Genomic DNA, 26,376 nt, shown 5'->3' on the forward strand with positions numbered 1-26,376 from the left:
CCACTACATCTTGTACCTTTTCTTCCTTGGAAATATGTTAAATCCATCTCTCTCACTTATACCACTGTCCATTCCCAGGGTCAGCTCAAATCATCTGATCTCCTTGACTCAAGATCTACTGTCACTAGTCCATTTAGAACCCACAAAAAATTATTTTTTGGAATAATAACTTTATGCAACTCCTGTTCTTAAGAACCTTTAATCGATACCCACCATGACCCCTGACCTCCAAATGAGACTCTATAGCATGGCATTAACATCCTTCCTCAATGAGCTTCCAAATTAAATGTTCTGGCCTTATCTCTTCCTTCTCCCTAATATTTACCTTATACTGAGTCCCCGGGTCCCCTCAGGAAATAAGATATAAAATAAGAAGAGTAAAATCAAATGGTCTAATTCTAGAACCATCAACATTTAAATGTTAATTGAAAGAAGAGGAATCAGCGGAACTGAGATAAAGCAGCCTCACAAGTAAAAGGTCCTGGATTCATTAAAAAACAGTGTGTAAGGTCTTTTTCAGAAAAGATCTGAACATAGCTGAAATGTTCTTGGTAGGAAAGCAGGAACTTCAGAGGGCACAAAGGAGCAAGAACAGGAGGAAATGGTCCAAAAATGGAAGGGGCTGAACTGAGCAGAAATGGGAGAGTCAGAACAGACAGCTCAATACATCTCAGGGATAGGAAAGGAAAAAAAGCACTGTGATTGGATCCCACCTTAACACAAAAGTGTGGTTGCAATCTGACAACTTCCCATAAATAAATTATCCTCAACTGATGATTCATTCATTCAGCTAGTACTTTCTGTGTGCTTGGTACAAGAATAGGAAGTTCAGTTAAGCAATGGTGACCCAGAAATCTAAAAGGAAAAAGAAAAAGATAAAAGAAAAGAGAAGTTTGAAAAATTTCACAATCTTTATATCAAGGAGCCTATGACCCAGTGTTTGGGACTGTCAAGTGTTTGGAACTGTTTTATGATTTTATCATAAAACAATGATAAAGACAAGCACAGGATTTGGGGGTAGATAGAGCCCTGAGGGAGCCAGGAAGTTTTCTACTTATGGAGGATGTTGTGGAACTGATTTCAGAAGCTTTAGCCTCAATTCGGTTCTTGGGATTTGAAAGAGTTTGACTAATTCATCTGTAGTAAAGAAGGTAAGGACTGATATCCTATTACACTGACAGGTGGGGCTGAGAACCATCATAACTGAGGTACTTAGGTTACTATAACTTTCTACATTCAGTCTTTCTTTCAACATCTTCCACAGGAAGAAAATTTTCTGGATCCCTCAAGGCTCAATCTACCCCCAAATCCTGTGTTTTCCTTTACGATTGTTATATTTACTTGACAGTCCCAAACACTGGGTCATAAGCTCCTTGAATATAAGGATTATGGAATTTTTCAAAGTTCTTCTCTTAATCTAAAAGTATGGGCACATTCATAGTAACCTAAGTACCTCAATTATGATGGTTCTCAGCCCTACATGTCAGTGTAATAGGATGTCAGTCCTTACACTTCCTTACCTAGTCCTCTCCTCTCCTAGTGTCCAGGATGGTGCTGTCCAACCAGGATCCTTTGTCATTCTGAAGGGCCTCTGCCTCTTCTCCCAGTCATTAGTGCTCTGGACTTACCAGTTCTACTCAGTCTACAGACCTATTCCACATCTGCTGATTTCCTCTTGTGATCTGGGACACCTGACCTCCCCGGTGATTTCTGTAACCACCCCACTAATCTTGGAGTGAGATGGAAATGGGGCCAGAGGCTGCTCTCCTGTATAACATTTCATTGAAAAGATGGAATGCACCCTTTTCTTTACTTTCCATAGCAGAGTAGACCCCAGGCTGTCTTTTAATTGGACTTTATTGAAGTTCCGACAGAAGGGACTCACAACTCATAGAGTAACATAGTTGCTCCTGGATGTGGTTGTGCTCAGAGCTCAAGGGCCAGTCACCGCACACCCAAAAATTCCTTAGATAGTTCCTGATGAGCTATGAGGCTCCCTGCCTTCTAAGCTTTTCTGTGAGGTAGAGACCAACATAACCTCATCACCAGAAGCCTACTCAAGCAAGTCTAAAATCTCTAGGATTCTGTTTCCAAGAGTCAGAAGGCTTCGAGAAAAATAAAAACCTAGATTCAGTGAGATGTTTATGTCCTACTTTCCAAGATCTCATTACCTCTCCAAAGGTCAGTTGCTGGCCAGGATGATTGCCAACAGGAATAATGACCTTGTCTAAGAGAATTATCACCTTCTACTCAGTGGGGTGTGACCCTGTTCTCAGGTCCCAACACAGCAACACATCAGTAAAGATGATAATGATAATAATAGCAAATGGTTTTATTGTGCAAAGTGCGGGGTACTGTTCTGAGCACTTAAAGTTATTAATTAATCCTCAAGGAGATCTCAAGAGGTGTGTACAATTATCCATCCCTTTTAAAGATAAAGAAGTTGGGGCACAAAGTAGTCAAGTGACTTGCCTAAAATCACATAGCTTGTAAGTGGCAAAGTTGTACTCAAATCCAGGCAGTCTGGTTCCAGAACCTACACTGTTACCCAGTGCATCATACTGGCTTACATCCACAGGAAGTATATTTCCTAAATTCTGAGTGGTTCATGTTTTTTAACTTGAGATTTAATTTACATACCCTATTATTAACCCATTTAAAATGTTTAGTTTAGAGGTTTTCAGTATATTTTCCAAGTTGCATGACCATTATCACAATCTAATTCTAGAATATTTTCACTACCCTCTCAAAAACACTCATATTCATTAGCGGTTACTCTTCATTTCTCCCCTGCCCCACATACCCTGTGGCAACTATCACTTTGTCTCTGCAGGTTTGCTTATTCTGGTTATTTCATATAAAGGGAAACATACAAAATGCGGTCCTCTGGGACAGGCTTAATTCATATACTACAATATTTTCAAGATTTATCCATATTGAGTATATATAAGAACTTCATTAATTTTCACTGCTAAATTATATTCTACTGTGTTGATTTCCCACATTTTGTTTATCCATTCATCAGTAGGTAGACGTGTGGATTGTTTCCACTTTCAGGTTGATATGATTAGGCTTTGTGTCACCACCAAAATCTCATCCTGAATTGCAATCCCCACATGTTAGGGGAGGAACCTTGTGGGAGCTGGTTAGATCATTGGGTATTGGGTAGGAGGTTCCCCTATGCTGTACTTGTAACAGTGAGTGAGTTCTCACAAGATCTGATAGTATTATAAGGGGCTCCTCCCCTTCCACTCTGCGTTTCTCTTTCCTGCTGCCTTGTGAAGAAGGATGTGTTTGCTTCCCCTTCTGCCATGATTGTAAGTTTCCTGAGGCCCCGAAGCCATGCTGAACTGTGACTCTATTGAACCTATTTCCTTTATAAATTACCCAGTGTCAGGTATTTCTTTATAGCCATGTGAAAATGGACTAATACAGGGGTATTATGAATAACACTGCTATGAACATTCACATACAATATTTTGTGTGGCTATATGTTTTCATTTTTCTTGGGTGTATATCTATTAGAAGAATTATTGGTAACTCTGTGTTAACAATAATTACTGGTAACTCTATGCTCATTAGTTTTAAACTGTTCAAAATATAGGTCAACAGGGAGCACAATATAGGTAAAATTTCCACTAGTTTGCTACCGTTACCTCCTTAAAATTGTTTTTACAGTAAGAAGTAAAAAATTCAACATATTGGTCTTATTAGCTTCTGGGACTCAGCTCAATGACTCAGGAATTTAAGGACACATTCACATACACACTTGCATTCACACACACACCCACGTGTGCACACTTTTATATATACACATATCCTGATATTTAAAGTGCAAAGTCAACTTCTATAATTGAAGGAAAATTGGGGATATAAAGTTTATGTATTAATAAGTAGATCTGGTAGGTTAACTATTTAGTCACATGTTTAATACGCTTTATACTTGTGTGCCTCTCACATTACCTGGCTCATTCCTTTAATTTTCCCTTATCTTTGCATTCTTGTGGCACCAGTGCCACCCTACAGCTTCAGGTCAGTGCTACTTTCCTCAAAGCCACCTGAACATGCCCCATGTTGGCTCCCTGCAATTCTGGTTAGCAAGCATCTCTTCCTCTGGAGATTTTCCTGAGGACTGAAAAATACAAGTTTGAAAATGACCTAGTGAAACTTTCAGGCATTTTGTGCAATGGTAGAGTCTTGGAGAAAAACAAAGAATGAAAATTCCCCTCACAGCAATGACTTCCAGAGACAGGATGTCGGTTAAACATGATTCGCAAAGTCACCTCAAAATTTTAAAACATTGTTGTGTAGATGCCATGTGATCTCGGTGATTCATCTAAATTTAGTTCATCAAACAGGTTTTGGTTCTACATCTGTCTTGAGCTGCTACCTCTTCTTTTCTTCTTTTCAGTCTCCTTAAATCTTCGAGTTCTAGGCTGTTCATATTAAGGGTTTCTTTCCCAATAGAAATCCCCAAGAAATTTCTGGGTGAGAAAGAACCATCTTGCACCACTAAAAGACTAATGATTCCCTGGTTGCTGGGTCTTTTTAAAAATTTTACTTTTTAAAAATGCTACATATTCATGGGGTACATAGTAATGTTTTGATACATATAATATATGGTGGTCAGAAAACAGTGATCGGCATATGCATCATCTCAAATATTTATGATTTCCTTGCGTTGGAAACACACCATTTTCTCCTTCTAGTTATTCAAAACTGTGTATTATTAAGTCATGTTAAGGTAACAAGCAGCATTAGAATGTGTTCCTCCTATTTAGCTGTAATTTTGTATCCTTTAGCAAATTCCCATCGCTCCTTTGCCACTATACTTCCCGGCCTCTAGTATCCTCTGTTCTACTTTTTACTTCTGTGAGATCACCCTTTTTATTAGATTTGGCATATGAATGGGAACATACAGTGTTTCACTTTTTGTTCCTGGCTTATTTCACTTAACATAATGTCTTCCAATTCCATGCATGTGGCCATGAATGACAGGATTTCATTCTTTTTTATGGCTGAATAGAATTCTATTGTGTGTGTGTGTGTGTGTGCGTGTGTGTGTGTGTGTGTGTGTGTGTGTGTGTGTGTGTATGGCATTTTCTTTATCCATTCATCTGTTCTCAGACACCTGGGCTGATTCCATATCTTGGCTATTGTAAATAGTATTGCAATAAACATGGGGGTGCAGATGTCTCTGACAGAATAATTTCCTTTCCTTTGGTTAAATTCCCAGTATTAGAATTGCTGGATTATATGGCCATTCTATTTGTAGCTTTTTGAGTAACCTCCATACTGTTCTCCATAGTAGCTGTACTAGTTTACATTCCCACCAACAGTGTTCACATCCTTACCAGCCTTTGTTTTTGTTGTCGTTGTTGTTGTTGTGTGTATTGCTGTTGTTGTCTGTTTGGAAAGAGCCATCCTAACCGGGGTGAGATGATATCTCACTGTGGTTTTGATTTGCATCTCCTTGATAATTAATAATGTTAAGCATTTAAAACATATATTTCTTATCCATTTGTATGTCTTCTTTTTGGAAATATCTATTCAGATCATTTGTCCATTTTAAATAAGATTTTTTTTACTCTTAGGATGTTGGGTTTCTTGTCTATTCTGGATACTAAACCCCTGCTGGATGAGTAGTGTGCATATATTTCCTCCTAGTCTATAGGTTATCTTTTCACTCTATTGATTATTTCCTTTGCTGTGCAAAAGCTTTTTAGTTTGATATAATCCTACCTTATTTTTGCCTTTGTTGCCTGTGCTTTTAAAGTCTTATTCATACAATATTTTCCTACACCAATATTGTGTAGCATTTTCCTTCTATTTTTTTCTAGTATCATTCTATTTCTTGCAGTATATTTTCTTTCTTTTATCATTTCAGGTCTATCATTTCAGGTCTTACATCAGCTTTTGGTCCATCTTGACTTGATTTTTGTTTAGGGTGAGAGGTGGGGATCTAATTTCATTCTTCTGCATTTTCAACCAGTTTTCCCAGCATCATTTATTAAACAGACTATCCTTTCCCTAGTGAGCATTCTTGGCACCTTTGTAAAAAAAAAAAATCAATTGGCTGAAAGTATCTGGATTTCTGGGTTCTCTATTCTGTTCTATTGGTCTACATGTCTGTTTTATGACAGTATCCTGCTGTTTTGGTTACTATAGCTTTGTAGCACATTTTGAGGTCTGGTAGTGTGATACCTCCAACTTCATTATTTTCATTCAGGATTGCTTTGGCTCTTTGGGGTCTTTTGTGACTTACTACAAATTTTAGTATTTTTTTTTTCTTCTATTTCTGTGAGGAATATAACTGGTATCTTGATAGAGATTGCCTTGAATCTATAGATTGCTTTGGGTAGTATTGTCTTTTTAACAATATTAATTCTTCCAACTCTAAGCATAGGATGTCTTTCCATTTGTTTGTATCCTCTTTAATTTCTTTTATCTGTATTAGTCTGTTCTCATGCTGTTGGGAAAAACATACCTGGGACTGAGTAACTTATAAAGAAAAAGAAGTTCCATTGGCTGGGAGGCTTCACAATTATGGCAGAAGGTGAAAGGCATGTCTTACATGGTGGCAGGCAAGAGAGGAAATAAGAACCAAGTGAAAGGGGTTTCCCTTTATGAAACCATCAGATCTCATGAGACTTATTCACCACCATGAGAACAGGATGGGGGAAACTGTCCCCATAATCCAATTATCTTCCACCAGGTCCCTCCTACAACACATGAGGATTATGGGAGCTACGATTTACGAGGAGATTTGGGTGGGGACACAGCCAAACCATCTAACATCATTTTTTTTTTTTAAATAGTTGAAGAGATTTATTCTGAGCCAAGTACGAGTGACCATGGCCCATGACAAAGCCTTCAGGAGGTCCTAAGAACACATGCTTAAGGTGGTTGGTGTGCAGCTTGTTTTCTCTTCTTTAAAAAAAAAAAAACAAAAACAAAAACAAAAAAACCAAGCTAACATCACTGTTTTTGTAGTTTTCCTTGTAGAGGTCTTTCACTTCCTCAGTTACATTTATTCTTGGGTATTTTTTGTTTTTTGGTAGCTATTGTAAGTTGAATTACCTTCTTAATTTCTTTTTCAGCTAGTTTGTTGTTCATGAATAGAAGCATCACTAATTTTTATATATTAATTGTGTGTTCTGCAACTTTACTGAGGTTATTTATCAGTTCTAAGAGCTTTTTGGTGGAGTCTTTAGTTTTTTCTAGATATAAGATCATATCATCTGCAAACAGGAAGAGTTTGACTCCCCTTTTCCAGTTTGGATGCCTTTATTTCTTTTTCTTGCCTAATTGCACTGGGTAGAACCTCCAGTTTTATGTTGACTAGGAGTGGTGAGAGTAGGGATCCTTATCTTGTTCTTGTTGTTACAGGAAAAGCTTTCCCTTTCAGTAAGATGTTAGCTGTGGGTCTGCCATATATAACCTTTATTTTCTTGAGGTACTTTCCTTCTATACCCAATTTATTGAGAATTTTTTATCATGAATTGTGTAATGCTGAATTTTATAAAATAGTTTTCTGCCTCTATTAAAATGATCATATAGTTTTTGTCCTACATTCTATTGATGTGATGTATAATATTTATTGATTTGCATATATTGACCATCCATGAATTCCTGGGATACATCTCACTTGGACATGGTTTGTCATCTCTTTGATTTGTTGTGGATTCAGTTTGCTAGTATTTGGTTGAAGATTTTTGTGTCTCTGTTCCTCAAAGATATTGGTCTGTAACTTTCTTTTAAGGTGGTATACTTGCTTGATTTTGTCCTCATGGTTATGCTAGCCTTATAGAATGAGTTAGGAAAAATTCACTCTGCTTTAATTTTTTGGAGTGGTTTGAGAAAAATTGGTATTAATTCTTCCTTAAGGATTTAACAGAATTCAATAGTAAATATTGCTTTTTGATTATTTGACTTCTTTATCCACTTCTTAGCCCGCTCCTCCCTTGCATTTCACACACTTGCTGCCTGCTTAGATATGTGGTTATGATTCACTTAATTTATAAGCCATCATTATGCTCTGCCCTTCTTTTCTAGTATGGGAGTCCAGTCTCCTTCATCTCCTTCATCACCCAACTGATGATGGTCTATTGTTGTGTAGAAGCACCACTATCCTTTTGGTCTGTTCACCATTCTGTGGGCTCTCCCCTGGTCTCCTTGTTCAAATATCCTCCTTTATCCTCTGGCTCTATTGCTGTTGATGGTGCCAGCATGACCTAGAACATTTACTTCTATTTTATCAAGTATCTGACCTCTGCTCTGCATTAAAAGATACTTGACCAAGATGAATTCAATTCCATTCCCTTTTCTGTTCTCTTTTCACTTCAACAAAATCCATATAGGTTACCACAAGAAAAAGAAAAAAAGAGACAGAAAATGAAATAGCAAAGGAATATCACAGACAGCATTTTAAGATGATTTGAAAATTTTCAGTGAATCTGTGTAATGAATGATTGTTTGATTAAAAAGATACTGTTTCTCTAAATCTAGCATAACTTTAATTCACTGAATTAAATGAATATGAATACTATTTTTAAAAGGGAAATATCCAAGGGAAATAGAAGAAAAATAATTTAAGTCTATGATTGCCTAACATTTTAATATTAATAGACTGATTCTGAAAGCATTAGCAAACCTAGTTTTACATATGAGGTAGTATCAGATGTACTATCAGATAAACAATTGGAATGAGAAATTTACTCCATTTTGTTCAACATAGTTGCCCAATCCAGATGTTAAACAATAAATTTCATTGGGTTTCAAAATTAGATTGATTAGTCAAGTATTTTGACAATTATAAAACATAGGAGCTAAGATTCCTTTGTGTGTCAAGAATTGTGTTGGAAGTTTCACGTGCATTTCCTGATTTAATTCTAACAATAACGATATGAGGTAGATAGTATTATCATCACCATTTTCAAGATAGAAATGCTGTTGCCTGGATAAATTAATTTCCTCTCTCAAAGTCACTCACCTATTAAAAACTAGATTTGTGATTCCCACCCAGGCTACCTGACTCCAAAGCCAGTGCAATTAACCACTAAGTGCAGCAGTGAGAGAATTCTTTGATTTTCCTTTTTATTCTTCATGTTCCTATGCTATGTGTTCTGACCTTAACATGAAGGGAAACTACCTTTTTGATTTATTTGGGCTATGCTGCTTATGTCAATGGAGGAAGCAAAAGGTTAGGTCAGCGAGCATGTTCTTAAAATAAATAAAATGTCTTTTCCCAAGATATTTATTACTCAGTATCTGAGCTGGCTATTAGTACTGGAGAACAAAATGCAGGCTATGTGCACATTTTCTAGTCTTCAGAAGCAACACATCACTCAGAATGTTCACAAGCTACAATATGGCCATTGCAAAATTTATCATTTTAAAATAATACTTCTCAGCATGCTTCATGATAACTATCACGTTTAGTATACATGTTTAGTGTATTTTTCTTCGGTTGAATTGCCCATGGTAGACACTCTCTTTTCTTTGATAGTTTAGTAACAGCATCTTTGGCCAATCTGACTTCCTCACCTTTCCTTTTCCTGTTTCCCTTTAACATAATCTTGCTCATCTGTCTCTCAGACACCACCCAGCCCTCACCCTCACTATGTTTTCTCAGCATTTGTTTCCCCTGCATACTTTTTAGACTAAACACATTCTCTTTCATGCCTTCGTTTCTTCTGAATCTATTCTCAGCATAAATTCAGCAAATGGTTGGATTCAAGTATTTTAAAGAGAAACCCATTGTGTTCTAAAATCTACTTTTTAGATGAATTAAATTGTAATTTTTTTCCTTGTCAAATTCTGACCTCCCTGTTCACCTGTTCCACTAACAGGTCCTCATGGTTTTGTTACCTGAATCTCCCTCTGTTTATCATGTTCACATAAAGCCCCTTTCACTCATTCCTGAGTGTCTAAGCCATCCCATCTTTGGCAGTGGGCCCATCTCTATTCCAGCTGCCTTATCCATCTAAAACTGTAGTAACCATTTCGATTTGTGTCTGTCCCTGCAGCCATCTTGTATGTTTTCCCTAAGTGGTACTCTCACCTCAGCTGACCTATCTTCCCTAGTTGCCCCCTTTACCTTATCTTCTAGAAAAGAACATTGAGAGATGAGATCCATTTACAGTCTCTCCACATTTTCTCTGCAGATCACAGGCATGATTTGTTTCAGAACATTGAAGGGATACAGAGTAGCTGTTGGATGTGGCTGCCCAAAGAGGACCACATGCCTGACATAAATCTAAAGAAAGTATCCTGATTCTTGGTCTCTTGCCCCTTTCTTTAAGACTTTATATTAACACTGAACAATTTTTTTCCATGCATTGCTCTGACACTGAATTGATGTATACAATTACCTGAAACTTCTACATATTAAGACTCACTATTAAGTTATGTGTGCAAAGGTAAGCTATTTTTAAAAGAAGGATGAATACTTTCCTTGCCAGTAGTCATGCCAATAATTATATCGTAAAGCATTCTTCTATTAGGTTGATTTCTTTGTATAATGCATTTAGAAGGATTAGAATGAAAAGATTTGGTCAAGTTCAGTATCCATTGCAGCCATTACCAGTGGTTTGCAACCAGCCCACACCAGTATCTCCAGGGACATGGTGGATTTCAGCTGCTGCATCACCAACCTGTTGCCAAGGAAACAAGAGAGGGCAAAAAAAAAAAAAAAATCCTCAATGACATTCACGTTCAAGGCAGTCAAGATACCCCTGGAAAGGATGTCAGTAGTGCTATGAAGGAAGCTGAACTAGGCTACTAATTGTAAATTCTAAGCTATCTCCTCTTATATCCAAGTATGCTGTCTGCTTAGATCTCAATCTTTCAGTCATTCTGTTTACCATCATATACTTCAGACATCAGAATAGCAAGAGATATTTCCTAAAGAAAGGAAGAAGCAAAGGGAGAAAAGAGACAGAAGCTAGGAAGGAAACAGGTAATATTAAAGCAGCTAAATGGTGTAAGACACACTTCTAAGGCAAGTGAAGTTGTTAAGTCCTCAGCAAAGTAGGGCTGGCATAAATTTCTCTATATTTGTAGGATTTTAAATGCATTTATATTTGTGTGAAAACAATTGAGAATTTTTATACACTTTTGTGCCCATATTAGAATGTATAAACTTGGTCCAGCATTTTGAGTTTTCGATTTTCATTCAGGTATAAAATATGGAGGGCAGAACTTTTGTGCAACTGCTTCATATGAGAGGCGTCTCTTTCTCTTCACAATATACAGACAACAGTGTATTTAACTCATTAGTTTCATTAATGCTTGTAACTTTCAATGTTTGGGGATATATATGTAATTGTGTAGAAGAGTGTATAGATATGTAGCATACATCTTTGTGAAGACACTGATGAATCCATCACTGTGTATGCCATTGGATATTGATGCCCTGCCCAGGTACCCACACTGGGCCCTCCTTAGTGATCTAGCCTGGACTTTTGGTCAGCTTTCTTCTCTCCAGAAGCACTTAACCCATGCCTACTAACCTCCTGACCTCAGGCTCTTGTCCTTGTAGAATACAACTCTTTCAAATTTGTGGGGCTCAGAATAATCTTCTCTGAAGATAGTAGCTATGAAATGCCCTACACCAGTGCTTCTCAACCTTTCACTTACATATGAATCATTTAGATTCTGATTCAGTAGTTCTGTGTTGCCCATAATCTTCCAGGTGATGCTGAAGATGATGGTCTAAGATAGTAGACTATGTGTTTCCTGAAGATAGCAGCTGATTCTGATTAATGTTTAATACAGTGACTCCTGATTAATGTCTAAGAGAGTGGCTCTCTTACATTGAAATGTAAGAGATGGGAACGTGTTTTGCTACTACATGTAAACTTATTGAGGGAAGAGATTTTACCTCTCTCTATAAATTCCTGGAGCTCTAGAGTATTTGCACATGTATAATTACATACATAAATATTTGGCCAAATGAATTTTACTTCTTTTGCAGTCTCATATTGCCTGGTACAGTGCTAGGTCCATAGCAAAGTATCTATGCAATTCCCATATACTCAAAGTCTTAATTACTCTTTGCTCTACCCTAGCTCTTAGCACAGTGAATGACCCATCAAAGGCACTCAATAAATACAAGTTGAGTAAATTAACAGATGTTAAGAATATTTATTGCATGGTTTCCCTGCATTCCCCTTCCATTCCTCTGCATCTACAAAGGAAATCTCGTAGATCAAAGCTTCTCCAATTCTAATGTGCATATAAATCACCTGGTGAGCTTGATAAAATGCAGATTCTGTCTTAGTAGATGCAGGATGAGGCTGGATGTCGTAAGTGTGGGCGAGGCATCTCTAACTAGATCCCAGGTGATGCCCCAGGAGACTACAGATCACACTTTCAGTAGCAAGAGTATCGAAAAGCCTCCCAAAGATGCAAGCTTCCATATTTAAGTTGAACCCTATCACTGAACTTCAGCATACGTATTTCATAAAAGGTTTTTAAAGATTCTTATTTTTCAGCCTCTTGGGTAAGAGACTCTGGGACACTAAATCTGTATGCAGCAAGATGAGAATTATATAGTCACTGAAATAACACCACCACCAACCAATCATCCAGATCTGCTACATAAGTATTATTCAAGTTTAATTCTCCTCAGTCTTAGGTCTGATGAAAATATAGCCATAAATATAAGGGGTAAGCCCAGAAAGGCTGACATTTGAAGACCAACTAATGATGTTGCCACAAATTTTTTGTGTATGACAAAGAAGCAATAACAATGCTGGGAGAAAATATACAGTTAGATTATCAATGAGAACGAAGGTTCCTAGCTATTGGAAAAGGAAAGAAAAAAATTTTCCAGTGTTGTGTGAGAGATCAGCTCAGCTCATTATTCATTTCTGAATTTGTCTTACTGCTGATACCAAACAATGTCAAACTAACTGAATTGAGTGAAAGTCTTGGGACGAGAATTTGAATGTAAATGTTTAGCCGTAAGTTTGCTACAGAGTAGATAACAATTGAAAGATATATCTTGTTTTTAGATACTTTATTTCAGATGCAAATGTCTACAGCTCACCATACCAAGCGCTTAGAGAAATGTACTTATTAACTGTCATTTGATGACCTCTTATCTCCTTTCATAAAATAATCTTTTAAAATTAGGGCTGCTGTCTATCCTTTAAATATTTTTAAATGCTAGCTGGCAAGCGCCATGCTATGCAATGTAAGGCAGATAATAATAGGTTTTGCTGGTTATTAAGCAGTGCTATGTTGTAGTCAAAAGTCAAAGGGCTCAATTCGGTCATAAAAGGAGCTGATCTTTTATTTGTTGTTATTGCAGTAGAAACCATAGTAATCATCATTATTGCTACTATTCTGTAGAAAGATACTCATTTTGGAAGCTCTGAGTACATTTTCAGATTATGATAACCAAATTTACTCCACCCATTTGCAAATATCATAGAACATTTTGAATCTATTCAGGTAATGCTTTGATATTGAGTCTCATGCATGCCACTTTACACTGTGCCCAAGATGTAAATATACCATGACTATGTCTGACAGAGTTTAATGCATTGTTGAGTAGAATAAATTTTAGGGGTGATAAAAATTAGGTATGTCAACCCCATTTTCCTCTCATATTCTTTATCTCTGGCCTTTAACCTCTTCCTGGTCTTCATCATCCCAAACTCCACTCTACCATTAATGAAACTTGAGCTATGGGAGAGGAATTATGGATAAAAAGAAGCAAAGACAGAATTAGTGTATTAGGAGAGATGGTGCTGAAAGGAAAAGTGCAAGTGAGGGGGACAGCAAAAGGCATGGAAATTTAAGGATTAGCGAGAAGGACATCTTGACCTTGAAGAATCAGAGTAGGAGAAAGAAAGTAATTTTGATAAAGAAAAAAATAAAGCCAGTTTTAATGTATCCCAAAAGTCTCAAGACAGATTAAGACTTATAAGAAAAACAAAAACACAATAGTAGGCTTTATTCTTTTTCACCCACTTTAACCTCAAAAACAAGTTCCTTGGAAATTTCAGTTATTGGATTAGTCATTATCCTAGACACTACTCGTATTATAATTCTTGCCAATTTCAATATCTATGTAGACAATCCTAATTCCTTCACCTCTGTGCTTTAACCCTTTTTCAGTCATGGGCCTCTTCCTCTTAGACTGCTGTCATAATCACATTTATCTCTCCAGCTCATACCTCTAGAAACATGCCTGCAATGTTCCTTGGATATCACCAGATCATGTGACTTCCTCACTGCCTTTCACCTCTCTCAAGTCAATAGTGCCCTCCTTACACAGCTTAATTCCATTGTCTATTGTTAGAATACATTCCTACAGTAGCAAACATTCTTTATTCCCCTTTCCCTCTCTTTTTTTGTAATACTAATAATTTTTTAAAAACTTCATCTCTGGTTAATTCTAACTCTGCGCTTGCTCTTTGCACTCCTGAGGTGAATATGACTGGAGAAAAATACACAAAAAGCCTCACTATTATTCTCAAACAGCCCTTATTTCCCTGGTCTGTTCATTCTCTTGCTCTCCAAAATGGCTATTTCATAACTTCTCCTCTGCCTAAAGCTTCTGCCACCTCCTATCCAATCTTCCATCTTATCTCATGACTTTGCTTTCCCTATTCACTGAGAAAATAGAAATAATCAGAAGAGAACTTCCATAAGCTTGCATCACTGTTTACCCTACTAAAGCCTGTGCCCATAAACTCTGCCTTTCTTTTCATTGCCTAAAATTAAACTTCCACTTGTACTTTAGTGTATTTTCTTCTCTATTGGACGATCTCATTTTTCCTTGCTATTAAATCATTCCTACCAGCCTAAAAAAATGATGTTATTCCTTCAATTAAAAAAAAAAAATTATTGGCTTTGCTTCCCTCCTTAGCTACCTTCCTCTCTTAAATTCATTCCAAGAAGAATTACTTTTCTTATAAAAGAGACCCCAGAGAGCTCTCTTGCCCCTTCCACTATGTGAGGTCACAGAGGGAAAACAGCTGACTCTGAACCAGAAGAGAGCCCTCACCAGACACCAAATCTGCCAGTGCCTAGATCTTGGACTTCTCATCCTCCAGAACTGTGAGAAATAAATTTCTGTTATTTTTAAGCCACCTAGTTTATGGTATTTTGTTACAACAGCCTGAAAGATCAAGACAGTCTCTTAACTCTGACCTCCTTGTTTCATTCATTTTCCCACTATGTTTGATTCTCAACAGCAAAGTTATCATTTAAAAATACAAATCAGATGATATTACCCTGTTCATAACCTTCTGATTGCTTCTAATCCCATTCTAAATAAAAAGTCTATAATGTTTATAAGGCTCCTTGGTACTTCTTTGACTTTCTTACTATTTTCTGCATTGCTTTGCTCAACTATATCTTGAATATTCCAGGCATATCTCACCTTAGGGCATTTATACTGTTTGTTTCTTCTGCATGGAATAGACCTCCTATATAACAACATGATTTACTTTTTTACCTCTTTTTGCTCTTATTTTCCATGCCACCTTCTTAGGACTTCTCTGGCCAATGTCAAATTGTAACCCCTGACCTCTCCATTTCCATCTCCTGCTTTTTTTCCCCCTTCATGGTATTTGTCATTATCTGATACTATTTATTATTTTTGCTTTGTTTATTATCCCTCCTCTAGGACGTAGGTTCTATGAGAGCTGTGAATTTTTTCTACTTGTGAACTATTGTATGTCCAGAAATAAAATTCTAGGTCTCTAATGAGTATTTATCAAATAACAAGTAAAGTACAATTGTGGTATTTTTTTCTTTTGAGTACCATGTCGTATAAGGAAAATCTTAACCCCAGATACTTTTGCAAGAAGATTCTAAGGTTATTAATCTAATAAAGCAATAAACCACCCTAATTAAGTGAGAACTATCCAGCTGGTTATCCAGCTGTTTTCACGGCTCACAGTAACCCACTATTTCCAATCTCTCCCTTTAGTTATTAGATTGGGTTTAGGATCACTAGATCCCTGGTAACTAAAGCCTGGGTCAGAATTTCACTGCATAGGCTGAAAAACCATAAGATCAAGGATTTCATTTAAAAGTAGAAACCAGCAGAAAATGGGATCCAACATTAAAATTCACTTTCAGTAAATTGCAATCAATTGAGTAAACAGTGCCTGATTGAAATCAATCAATTCGATATCAGGTAATATATAGTAGTCACTAAAAACACAAATATGTTCAGTCCCTCAACGAAAGAAAAGCCTATGTGCGCAATTTCTATTTGAATCTAACTTTCTTCCACATACATTTGGGAATAAAATATGTACATTGTATTTTGACTGAAAATACATGAATAATTTATGAGTATACCTACTCACTGTCAGGAATTTAGTAGGTTATCATTCTTCCTTCCTATTTTCATTGTTTGCAATGATTTTAATACTACTTGTGCAAAAAAGTAGTTCTGTGTTTTCTGCCAGAATTTCAGCCAATACTAGTCAGGTGAGAGAGACTTTTGGTTGGTGTTGTTTTCAGTGAGAACCTTCTTGCCTCTCCACTGATATTAGATTTGGAGACTCATGTTAGTGGCCTTGGTAACTACTTTATTTGTCTAAGGTAATGAACAGCAGTCTTCCTACTTTTTAACCTTCCTAGGTTGAAAAACAGCAGGAAGATCCTAGATTCATAGAGCTTCACATAGAATGAGAAGGAAGGGAAGATGGAAAGGAGATGCTGGAATCTTTGAGGACAATTTTATCATGCTAAAAATTTCATTGATATATTGATACTATTTATCTTCTTATGCAAATAGAATTTGGGCTCATGGGCATTTCTCTCCTGAGGGACTGAACATATGTGTATTTTTAGTGGCTGCTGTGTATTTTACCTGATACATAATTGATTGATTCCAGTAGTCAACTAGAAAATGAATTTTCATCTTAATAACATGATGCCCAAGTCCTGCCTCTCCATGTATCCTTTATCTTAGCTCCTTGTGAGCTTAACCATTGTTTCAAGATGTCCTGAGGCAGAAGATACTTTTTCCACTCTTACTGTGGTCTGTCCTCTCCCCTAGGCCATCTTGGACTTGGATCTCCCATACTCTATAGATCAGCCTTTTCCCCATAGCCTTTAACCTCAGCTTTCTCAGCCACTCTGCATTGTTCAGGAATTCAGCTGCATAAGTGTGGAATAAAGTCGCTGAAGACAGCTATGAAGTATGAACAGGTATGAAGTAAGAGGCAGGGGAGGCATGGGAGCCTTGGCTGGGCAGGAAAACTAGGGCAGGGATCCTGGTGCAGAGTTGGTCCAAGCCAAAGGTAATCCAAGAAAAGCAATATGAGGACTTACACCTTCGAAGTTTATGAGAGTCATCATTTTTTAGTAAGAAATGATGAATAACCAAAGAATGCTCTCAGAGAAAAGTGTTATGGAACATACATATATGAGCACTGACAAGTAAGAAGAGACAAATCAAATTTCACTTGCCTGTTTAATTGTAATCTTGAGAGTTCACTGTGGTGTGCTCCGTTCTAGGGGACAGTTAGCTTTCAGTGAGTTTTCTGGACATGTGTACTTGTTACAAACATTTTATTGAATTATTTCTGTCTCTTGTTTGTGAATATCTTGGATAACATTATAGACAACATTATTTCTAAGGAGAAATTGAGGTTTGTATTTTTTTTCTGTTTTTAAGATTGTGTGAAGGAATAAATGTCTGATTTTCTCTTGCAGTGCTGTATCATATGGCTTTTTAAAAAACCTTCACACAGTATGAATGAAAAACCAGAATGTTAGAAACTTGCTAATAATATAGTACTAATCAGAGTTAATTATGTGTTGAATGAATAATTGGTATGTTAGATAAATAATATATATTAGTTTGAAATCAGTATCCATTCCAAAGACATCTTTTGAACATGTCCTGTGTGTTAAGTGGTGGAGAACAAGAGAAGCATAAGATAGGGCCCTGCCATTGAGGGAAAACCCACCACAGTGATTCTTGGAGTTAGTATATATAAGAATCACTTGAATAACTGACTAAAGTAGAGATTCTCAGGATCCACCCAGAAAGATTCTGATGCAAAGAGAATGAGAATGAGCCAGGAAAATACATTTTTAATAAATATCTCAGGAGATTCTAATGCAAGTGGTCTTATCATCATGCTTTGAGAAATGCAGGTCTAACAAGATAAACAGATATATGAACTGGCAAACTACAAAATGCAGTAAATGCTCTAGCAAAGAAGTCACCCTATCTAAAGAAGTCAGGGAAAGTCCCTTAAGAAAAAAACACTGGGCCAGGGTCCTGAAAAGTCAATCGGAGTTTTTCAGGAGCCGAAGAGGATGAAGAGCATTCCAGATCTTGGGCAAAAGAAAAAAATGTGTGAGAAATGTGATGGTGGCATCTAAAGAATGGCATGAGACTCACTGTGAAAGGAACAACTCAGTGTATGGAGGGCAGCAGCAGAGTGAGGCCAGAAAATAGGTTGAATCCCAATTCAACATATTTGTATATTTAAAACTATACGCTTTGGGTAATCAAATGGGACTTTTGAACAGGAGACAGAAAGAATCAAATTATGTCTGTGAGCCAAATCTCTCTTTCTGCATGGTAAAAGATGAACTGGAGAGAAAGAGCCTGGTGGTCAGTAGAAAAACAAAATTGTGGCAATAATTCATCAAGTGGGTTACCCATTTGCTCAGGCCAGATACTTATGAGTCATTTCTGATTCTTTCAGTTTTCCCAACTACCACACTCCAACCAAGAAAATAAAGTCCTATCACTTATACTGAAACATTTATGTTAAATCCACCAGCTTCCATTCATATCTGCTGCCATCAGATAGTTCAGTTACACATCCCTTGTCTGAACTCCAACAGCGTCTTAAGGGATCAGCAATTCCACTTTCCTCTTAGTGGTAGGAATAATAATAAAGAAGTGAATTATATTATGTCAATCCCTTGCTTAGAATAATTCAGTTCCTTCCATATCTACCTAGAAAAGAATCCAAATTATTTTTCAGGACTTCAAGATCCTGCATCATCACACTATTATGTTTTTCTCCAAAGTAATATCACAGTACTCTCTCCCAAGTTCATTTTCATCCAGTCACAAAGGTCAGCAATATTTTCCTACCTCAGCACCTTAGCTTATGCTATTCCCTTCACCTAGGATAGTCTTCCTCTGAAGACTCTCAACAAAGTTGTTTTATGTTTATCATTTAATTTATGCCCAAATGTGCCTTCCACAGAGTCTATTCTGACCATCCTATCTAGTAGCAGATTTCCTATATTCTTATTCTTCTTCCCTTGTTTGTTTCATGCATGAAAACTGTTATAATGTATAATCATTTTCATTCATTTTCTTGTTCAGTTGGTTTTTGTCTGTCTCCTCCACTAGACTGTAATCTCCATAAGGGCAAAGACCATGTCCTTTTTATGTATTCTTGAATTCCCCAGGATAATGCTTAGAAAAGAGTAAATGCTCATTATATATTTATTAAAGGAATAAATGAATGGATTATTGTGATATGATGCAAAGATAGAGTCATTATCACATTTATGACAGTTGAAGTCTCAGAAGTCAGTGAGATCACAAATAAAGCATATGGATCTAAGAGGACTATGGACAAAATATAGAAAGAAAATTATAATATTTATGGAGCAAACAGAAAAAAAGGGGCTTGCTAAACAGGGAGGCCCTCAGTGGCATTAGAAAAGAGGAAGGACTGATAGAAGATAAGGGGGTAGCTGCAACATGCCACAAGCTCTGCTGTATCCCCAGCACCCAGCACAATGCCTAGAGTTTAGTGTAGTAGGTACTCCCCAAACATTTGCCCATCTATGAGATGAAAGATAAAAAATAAGGATAGATTCAACAATACCAAATGCTCAGAGGAAAGCAAGAAAGGTGAGGTGTTAGTAATTAAGAGGTTACCAGTCACTTTAACAAGAACATTTACTTTCTAGCATACTATAAAGTTAATTTGCTTAATCTGTTTATTTCTGTTGTTTGCTTCCTCTGCTAGAATGTATACCTCATGAAGTCAGGAAATCTTTCATTGTTTACTAATGATTCCAACCTCCCAGAATAACTCCCGAAAAAGGCATGAAGACGAGTATTGGACGTTTCTTCAAAGCCTCAGTGTATATACAAAGAGAATTGTTTTGAAGAACGCTTATTTCTTCCGTGAGCATGGATAATAAGAACATCACCATATTATCAAATCAGCCCATTGTTCTACCAGTGAATCAGTTGGATATTAAATGATTCTAAGACTTGTGCTCAGTCATCCTCACAGATTTACTGTGTGATCTTGAGATAGGTTTAAATGTCAGCAGCCATTATTTATTGTTCAATCTGCTCAATGGAAGTCAGTCCTTTAAATCTGTTTATGCAATGACAATAGCAAAGACCAGAAGGCCCTATTTTGTCTTTATCATTATGGCACACATCCCTTCCTGCTCACTGAAGCTATTGTAGATAACATTTTCTCCCCCATCTCCACTCTCCCAATTTATTTAAGGCTAAAAGAGACTGAAGTTTTATGCAGATCAAGGGTTCACTACCCCAGAGAAACCTACAACCACGTTTTCTAATCAATGTGACTAGTCTAAACAATTGGCAGATTATTGTCAAATGTAATTTATTCTTTTTAAATTTAATCTATGCTTCTAAGGGCTTTATTTTATTTCTTCACATTTTTCTTGAGCTTTTCTGAGAAACAGATCTGTTTATATTTCCTGGACTCAATAGAGAAATATGAAATTGCTTTTTTTCATGTGTCTGGTGGTTGAATACTCTTGTAGTTCTGAATATGCTTTTCAATTACTTTAAAAAATTAGCTCTAAAATTGGACAAAGTTTTAAATTGACTCATGTTGATTTATATTTATCAATGTTGAGGAAAATACTATTTGCTGCTAGACTAAGGAGGTTTGGGATAGCAAAGGGGAGGGAAGGCAAGTGAGCTAGATGGTGTGAAGAAATAGTGAATAAAAGGATTAGGAGTGATGGATGCAGGAGAAATTTAGAAAATACTTTGGAGGGAGAAATAACTGCCTGTGAGAGTGCTTGTACAGAGAGGTTGAATATTTTAAGACTAATCATTTATACATCTGATTTTTAAATAACAGGTGTATGTCATATATTTAGATGTCAAAAAACTGTTGCTACTAGTGGCACCAGAGCCAAAAGGATTGCAGTTATCAGGGCATCAATTCATCAGGACTGCAGAGGAGAGGAGACATATGTTCTGACTACTCTCCATTGATTGGTCAGTTGCTGTTTCCATAGCAATCCATGTACAACTCAGACATTTTTCCCCCTGTCTGCATTACCTCCATTACATAGCAAACAACATCAAGATTAATAAACAGACATACTTGGTGAATGTAATAAGATACTGCAGCCATTGTTCTTGTGGCTGATTTTCTAGCTGTAGAATAGATAATAGTCTATATCACATCCCAATCACTGACACAGCAGCAAAGGCACCTCATATTTTGTCATATTGTTGGGAAAAATTACCTCTATCTAGATAGTTTCTTGGACCATACCCATATGCTTAGGATAATAATGGGGTGTGCTTTAAGCTGGAAAGAGCGAATCCACTAGGGTTTCTTCAAATTTCTTCATTTACATGTATATTTAGATTTGCATGTAGAATGAGCACATTTATTTAAGGTGTGGCTGCCATCTAAACAGTTCTTTGAGACTATTTAAAACTATTCCTCTGTATTGTGAATCTGAAAAAGTAATGATTGCTAGTCCTCAGAAACTTGAACTAGAAAGATATTTTTCATCCAATTAGCTTGTTTCACTGTTCTCGTCTCTAAATGCAACCAAAAATTTCTGAGTCCTCATTGTAGTGGAATTTGTTGCTGTAGTGGAAGTGACCATCTGTTTTCTATTTACTCTGCTTTTGAAAACAGTACTTGGTTTATCTATGGGTAAGTTATTTCATCCGTAAGGTCATGTACTTTGAGGCTGCTAACTCCATTCCCAGCTCCAGGGGTGAGAAATAGTTTAGCTCAGGAGTGGCCTATCAGGGTCGCATGTTCTAGTAATGGGGCCAAGTATGGGGCCAAGGCCAAGCTAGGAGGCAGGACCAGAGTTAATTTGAAACTTTTGTCTGAGCAACTGGAAAAGAGGCAAGAGTCATCTTGTGGACTTTGGTCTGAGAGAATGAATCTGGAGCAGCTAGACAGAGAGAACCTGACTGGGACTGAAGCCATATAGAGGAGAGCAGAAACAAGAGATAGAGAGAAAGCTGTAAAATAGGAATCACAGTTGTATTTTCTTCATAGAATGCTGTGAAAGTTAAATGAGTTAATTATACAAAGTACTTAACAGTTCCTGACATGTAGAAAGTGTTCAAGAAAGTTTACTATTATTGGTATTAACATTGTTTAAACCCTTGGGTCAAACTGTACCTAGAGTCAGGCCTTATCCTTGGTCTTTGAGTTATATGGACCAAAAAATTTCTCCTACCTCATCCCCTAGGTTTAAATTGGGTTTCTGGCTTTTGTAATTGAAAAAGTTTCTGTTTTTTTTTTTTTTCTGTCTCTCTCCGTGTGTGTGTGTGTGTGTATTATATATATACTCTATATCTATTATATATAAGAAAGGAATATACATTAATCTGAATTTGTATTCTTTACCCAGCTATTCTACTTACTGGCATATATCTAAAATGTGAATAACACTTATGCACAAACACAGTCATTGTAGTGTTAAATATAATGACAAAAAAGCTCCAACTCCTAATTTGTCAAACACATAACTGGGAAGATGAAGTACCTAACATCTATCTATAGAATCATATATTGTGCTGTCATTAAAGTTATGGCCAGTGACCATTTTTAATATGTTGGCTTATGATGTTATGTTAAATGAAAAAAAAAAAAAAAAAAAACAGAACACAGCATGTATTTACAGTATGTGTGCATGATCACAAATATATGAAATAATTATATTAAAAATTGTTTGTGTCTTGGGACTATGATTGACTTGTTTTCATTTTACTTTTCAGCACTTTGTAAATTATATATAATAAGCACTTAGTATCTTAAATCTTTTTTAATCTATACATTTATAGATTTTACATAGTCCAAAAATAGATTTGCTATTATTTTAGATCTATATTTAGAAAAGGGAATTTTGACAAATGAAGAAATATACAGAACATTTTGAAACGTTCTCTGACTTCATCATTTTTATAGATTTTATTGGAAGTTCAGTCTGAGAAGTTGTAGCTTACTCAACATTCAGTATTTGGCAGACATTTAAGACTCAGAAGACATGGATGTGAATCATATTTCAGTTTTTTCATTTCTATTATAGAATTTTTTTTCTGTATGCAGTGAAGAGTGGATGCACAGATCTAAATTTGCATCTGGTTTCCATAGTAACTGCTTTTAGGCTTTTAACATTAGGCACCACCTGTTGTTCTATGGACAAACCTCCAAAAACCATCACATATATGGAGGGGATAAAGGATACACATACCTGTCTAAATAGCACTTCTCTAGCGTACTGTTTCTCACTGATAGCCACAGGGTATCATACCTGAAATATCTAACACACTATCATGTACCTTTTAACAATGTTTGTACATACAGCAACTGCAGTTTATAAATCTAAAATATTAAATGTTTACTTTTATACATTGTTATGCCAATACAAATCTCTCAACCAAGCATAACAGAACATTAAAGAGCTGCAGAACTATGCTGTGTATTTTATGTGATGCTTGAAGATTCTGAAAATTACAACATAGTTAAAACTCACACAAGCTCACTGGTTTTCTAGATTTGCACAAGAAAACACACACAGAGTCACACTTCTAAATATATCAGGTTATTTTAGAAATTGTGCAAACCCTTTTTCTCTGATTCATTTTTAGTCTTTCCTGCTTGCAAGCAAACCAGCTGTTGGGGAAGACTAAAGGGTTTTCCTTAATTAAGATGATTTCTCATTGCTCTGACTTAAAGACCCTAAATTATGATAGGAGGAGTCTCCCTCCCTAAAAAGACTTGTTTTGCAAAGGGCAAAAATAATTTTTAGAAACTGGCTATATGTGATTAAACTTTTTTTTTCCCTAGACATTATATTCAACCTGAATGTGATTAAACTTTTAAAGTCAGTTAGAAAAAAAACTCAAAAAAACCTGAAACTCATTTTGAAAAAAAAATTATCGGCTGCCCAAAATGGTTTATAGAATATATTATAAAAGAATGTGGCTCACAGTCTAAAACAATCAATTGAAACGGGATTATTTTAGCTGTAAATTGAGTATATCTATTATTTTTTATTTCTCTATTTGCTTCCCAACATGTGATTTTTCCTATCATCAGGTTATTAACTCAGCTACCTATCAATCCAGCATCTAAGTCAGGAATTCTGATCAGGTTCTGTCAGTCTTAACCTCTTAATTTCTGACATTCATGTTGCTTTTGTAAATGCACAATTCTCCTCCCCACCATGCCTTTTCTTCTCTTTCCTTTTCATTGTGAAGCAATGGAAAAAAGGTTATTTCTGAAGGCTAACAGGCCTAGTTCAAGCCCCAGCTTCACACATATGTTAGTCCATTTTCTGCTGCTTATAAGAGTACCTGAAAATGGGTAATTAATAAAGAAAAGAAATTTATTTCTTACAGTTATGGAGGCTGAGAAGTCCACGGTCAAGGGGCTGCATCTTGTGAAGGCTTTCTTGCTGGTGGGGACTCTCTGCAGATTCCCAAGTTAACAAAGGACATCACATAGCAAGGTGCTAGCTCATTTTTCTCTTCTCCTTCTTATCAAGCCACTAATCTTATTCCCATGATAACCCATTAAACCATTAACTAATGAATGGATTAATCCATTTATGAGGGCAGAGCCCTCATGACCCAATCACCTCTTACAGGCCCACCTCTCAGTACTACCACATTGGAGATTAAATTTCAACATGAATTTTGAAGGGGACAAATATTCAAACCATAGCAACATGCATTAGCCATATGACTTGTCTGAGCTTCATGTTTCTCTGAAGACAGAGGTAATAAGACAAATTTCACATAGTAAAGTGAGGATGAAATATACCAAAGCATATATTACTAAACATGATTCTTAGGAGGCACTCACAACTTTTATTTCCCTGATCTTTCTTCACTCCAAGGTTTTCCAAGAACCTCAGCTGGAGGTTAAAGCAGTCAGTTCCTGGTACCGCTAAAAAACCCAGCAATTTTCCCTTCCATACACCTGCTACATGGCCTTTGTCCTTATCTCCACTTTCTTACTATCCACAGAGGTAAAGCAGCAGGGTAACCCCAAGGCTTCAGGGAAATGAAATGCATTTCCTTCTCATAAACAGTTATAGCCTGCTGGTTCAAATCATGGTAAAGCAGAATATAACCTCCAGATCCCTGAAAAGAAGCAATCAAAATAGGATTAAAGGAGATGATATTTGCAAAGTGCTTAGCACAGTGCCCAACACACAGTAAATGCTCAGCAAATATTATCTCTTCCCATAGATTATTTTTGGAATGAATGGCTAAATAGTTCAGTAAGGGCACCGCAAGACGTTTAGTTGAACAGTATTAAATGAACTAGTAATAATGGTGATCATGAGTATGAAACCAACTTCTGGTTATACAAGAATTCGCAGAGATGAAATTTGAGGTGAAACATAAAGGGTAGGATATCTCACTTCTCTCAAGACAGAGTGGTTGATTAAATTGAGATAGAAACCACAACACTTTTACTTCATTCACAGCTGAAATCAATATAGAATGACTCCCAAAAAATATTTCATCTTGGATTTTAGAAATATGATTCTGGAACATAATAATCTCTAATGTGAACAAGAGTGACAGATCAAACTGTTCTGAACTTTTCATGATAACATCAACACTCTGTCAACTTTACCATTAAAACAGAGGGAAAAAAATAGATTAAAAAGAAAAAGCTATATTTTTGGTCTGAAATCTGTAAAGATGAAAGTTGCTCATTCCACCCCAAATCCTCCCACTGTAGTCTGAAGAAATATTAGTGATAAGAAAAATATTATAGCTTGTTTAGAATGATAACATTTGACTGGGCATGGCGGTTCATGCCTGTAATCTTCCAGCACTATGGGAAGCTGAGGCAGGCAGATCTCTTAAGCTCAGGGGCTCGAGATGAGCCTGGGCAACAGGGAGAAACTCTGTCTCTACAAAAAAAAAAAAAAAAATACCAAAAATTGGCTGGGCATGGTGGCACATACCTGTAGCCCTAGCTACTCAGGAGGTTGATACTGAGGATTGATTGAGTCCAGGAGTTTGAGGCTGCAGTGAGCCATGAGTGCACCACTGCACTCCAGCTTGGTAATGAGAGTAAGACCTTGTCTAAAATACAAAAAAAAAAAAAAAAAAAAAAAAAAAAAAAAAAAAAA

General features: G+C 36.5%; 1 long non-coding RNA gene across 1 annotated transcript; it reads right to left on the reverse strand.

The window, feature by feature from the left end:
- Window positions 1-15,474: 15,474 nt before the first annotated feature.
- On the reverse strand, window positions 15,475-26,113 carry LOC116565439. The gene is made up of 2 exons (XR_004275442.1): window positions 18,821-26,113; window positions 15,475-18,779 (listed from the first exon to the last, which is right to left on the reverse strand). It is a non-coding gene; the product is annotated as an uncharacterized LOC116565439 (long non-coding RNA).
- Window positions 26,114-26,376: the final 263 nt, after the last annotated feature.

Source organism: Sapajus apella, unplaced genomic scaffold (genome assembly GCF_009761245.1).
Source record: "Sapajus apella isolate SASKATOON/1434 unplaced genomic scaffold, GSC_monkey_1.0 scaffold40, whole genome shotgun sequence".
NCBI lineage: Eukaryota > Metazoa > Chordata > Mammalia > Primates > Cebidae > Sapajus > Sapajus apella.